The 3413-nt window shown below is 43.7% G+C and overlaps 1 long non-coding RNA gene across 2 annotated transcripts; it reads left to right on the top strand.

The window, feature by feature from the left end:
• The first annotated feature begins 1050 nt into the window (after positions 1–1050).
• LOC130200390 (uncharacterized) lies at positions 1051–3037 on the top strand. 2 transcript variants are annotated; one of them, XR_008832999.1, is made up of 4 exons: positions 1051–1299; positions 1415–1571; positions 1712–1828; positions 2176–3037. It is a non-coding gene; the product is annotated as an uncharacterized LOC130200390 (long non-coding RNA). The 2 variants fall into 2 exon arrangements; XR_008832998.1 differs by having other exon boundaries at positions 1712–3037.
• Positions 3038–3413: the final 376 nt, after the last annotated feature.

The following is a 3413-nucleotide window of genomic DNA, read 5'->3' as shown; positions in this document are numbered from 1 at the left end:
GCAGTTAAAATCCCCAAGAATAAAAAATCCTCCGAGGCACAGTCATTTAAAACATCATTAACTTTGGATAAAAACAGCTTCCTCTCTGTCCCAGTTGTTGGAGCATAGATATTTATAAAAACCACGTTAAAAAGGTCGAACCGTGCTTTCACAAAGAACAGCCTCCCCTCCACGATGTGTTTGACCTCCAGTGACCGCGGGCTGAAGGCCCTGGAGAAGAGGAAGCCCACTCCTCCGCTGAGGTTGGTGTTGTGGCTCAGGAGGACTTCCCCACCCCTCCTCCAGTCCGCCTCGTTGGTGCTGTCGCTGTGCGTCTCTTGTAAGAAGAGAACATCGTTGGCCTTCATCTTGTTAAATTCATAAATTGATGTTCTCTTCTTACTGTCCCTCTAGGCCGCAAGGTGAACATCGAAAAGTCCTTTAGAAAATGAATCCCGCTCCACAGTCGCGCATCTACACAATATTTAGTTCATAAAAAAGAAAGAGTCGTGTTTAGCTACCAAAAAAAAGTTTGTCGCTGAATTTGCCGTCGATTCTCGATGCGACTATGTTTTATGCCGAACTAGTTTCTTCAGAGCGTAATATGATCTTGGTCACGAGTAGTGGCACGGTTCGACACGTGATCGTACACCTGCTGAGGGTCTGCTTTTTTGTCAAGAATGGGCAGATGGATGCCCTCGACGGAAGTACGGAACAGAAGAAAATATAAATATATATATTAATAAAAAAAATTGTTTATTTTTTATTACTTATCAGTCACAGGAGAGGAGGTGGGGTGGCTTTAGCTCAGTCAGTAGGGGGGGAGGGCTGCACCCGCAAGGTTGTGGGCTTGATCCTCTAAGGTTGTGGGTTCGATCCCCCGCCTCCCATTAGTTGCAAGTAAGTGTCCTTGAGCAAGGCACTGAACCCCAGTTGCTTCCCAGGCGCTTCAGACAGCCCACTGCTCCTTAATAACTAAGGATGGGTTAAATGCAGAGAACTAATTTCCCCTTGGGGATTAATAAAAGTGTATATTCTATATTCTATTATTTCACCACTACACGATGGAATACATACAGGACAAGCCTACAAACGTGGCTCGGTTTGGACGGTGAGTCCCGGGACGTGGCTGAGAACTTCGAACACTGTGTTGATGTGGAGTTTGACAATATTCCCGAGGATGCTTGCTTCCATCACACGTGCTACCGTAGATTTACGGACAAAAAATCCATGGCAAAGGTGGAAAGAAGGAGAAGTTCGTCAACCGAGCAGGCAAACGACAAAGGGATACTCTGTCAAAGGCTGAAACATTAACAGCAGGTAAACACACACACACACACACACACACACACACTGTGGTTGAGTGACTGAAAGGTACAATTATGTGTGAGATATGTCAACAAACTCATTGAGCTATCCTTTTTGTTTTGTTCAGGCCAATTGCAGAAAGCTGCCGAGTTGAAGGACGACCAAAGTATTCTTTTGCATATAAAAGACAAAGACTGTGTGGCTCTGGAGGTGCAGTACCACAAAGGCTGTTATAATCAGTACACCAGGTTTTTGACGAGGCCTGAAAAACCAGAGAAAGACCAGTAAGTTATTTATTATATTGCATTTCAAGGAGCTACTAACTTAAAATTGCATAAGTAAACATTCAATCTGCATTCTGTTGTATGTGCACACAATCACAACACATATTCATTTATTTCCTTCTCATTCATATGTATTCTAGGAATGAGCCCACGTTTGATGTCAGCGATAAGATATTCTGTGAAAGGATCATTCGCCAAAGGCTGCTTGTCAACCAAGAGGTGCTGAGAATGGGCTGAGGAAGGCCTTCATTGAACTGGTGAAAGCAAATGAAGGTCTTGATGCTTCAAACTACAGGGAACTGCAATGCATTTTTCTCTCACGTCTTATTATTTGTCATGTGCAAGTCCAGCTTTACACAACATGTGTGTGACAGGCCTGAGAAACTGTTTTTAATTCTTGCTGTTTGCACAAACATGTACCAGTTGGCAACAAGGAGAAGTGTGTGCGTGCGTGATGTTGTGTGCCTTTCTTGGGCATCTTTGGTGTTCAATGTGCTGTATGGCAGATAGGTTCTAGCCTGTAATGTCTTGTACCACCTGCACCACTCTCTGTTTTCATGATACTCCTGTGACTCTTAATTGTCACTGTTTTGTTGTGTTGCAGACAGGATATGTTGAAGGAGAGGCTGGCTCGTGATTTCCCCCAGCTGGTGTTTCACATCCCCACCAAGCGCAACATCTGCGAGCTGGTTTTTGCAGAGACCCTGTCAACCATTGACATTACCAAGGTGTCATCAGCTCTTGGAACCAGTGTGTGTTCAGCCTTGATCGGAATTCACACATTCTCTGGGTGTGACTCCACAAGTGCCTTTTATGGCAAAGGGAAAAAAAGACATTTTCTGTTGCATGTGAGAAAGGTGAGTACCTAAAGGCTTTTAAAAGTGTAGGTACTCACTTTAACTTGGAGCAGTCAACATTTGCACTTCTTTGCCAGTATGTGTGCCACTTATATGATCAGCCAGCTGCCGATAATGTAAATGAAGCTAGGTACAAGGCTTTCTGTATGGCATCATCAGCCTTGCCAGAAATATGCATTCCCCCAACGACTGATGCCCTCCAACAGCACTGCAAACGGGCAAACTACCAGGCTGCAATAATGAGGTCCTGTCGCAAACAAAAAAGAAGTGCTCTGTCACCTGCTGGATATGGTTGGCAAATAGAGGATGGGACCTTGCACATCACCTGGATGACCAGAAATCCGGCCCCTGACAGTGTTTTCCATGTCATACACTGCGGCTGTAAAGGTGCCTGTGAGACAGGAAGATGTTCCTGTTTTTCTGCAGGATTGTGTTGCACAGACTTCTGTCGTTGCTGTAATTGTGCCAACACCAAAGACACCGAGCAACTGGAAGACAACTGTCCCGACACTGACAGTGAGGACTGAGCGTCCTTAATATGTTATTTCTTTTGTAGTTTTGTACAGTTTTATATATGTCATATTTTTCATAAAGATTGTTTCTATTGTTCATCAGTGTTGTTTTCATTTGTGGAAGAATGAATGAACGAACGAATAAATGGTCATTGGTATAAGTACAATTACTGCCTTTTTTACTGCAAGACTGTACTTCCTACTGAGGTAGGAAGTACAGTCTTCCTTGATTCTTCAGTGTGTGCTGGGTGTTCACAGTCCATGTTAGATCGTCAGTAAGGTGTATTCCCAGGTATGTCAAACTTGATCTAAATGACTTAACATAAGCATAACATGATCGTATATTTGCCTCATTGTTCTTATTGGACGGCTATGTATACAGCACTATTTAGAATCCATTTAGCCCACTTTTAAGGGTGTTTTCCTCTTTATCGGTAACGTTGAATCCAACCACGGGAGCCGCCATCTTGCCA

This window comes from Pseudoliparis swirei, chromosome 10, assembly GCF_029220125.1.
Source record: "Pseudoliparis swirei isolate HS2019 ecotype Mariana Trench chromosome 10, NWPU_hadal_v1, whole genome shotgun sequence".
Taxonomy (NCBI): Eukaryota; Metazoa; Chordata; class Actinopteri; order Perciformes; family Liparidae; genus Pseudoliparis; species Pseudoliparis swirei.
This window is presented reverse-complemented; position numbering and strand designations above follow the sequence as displayed.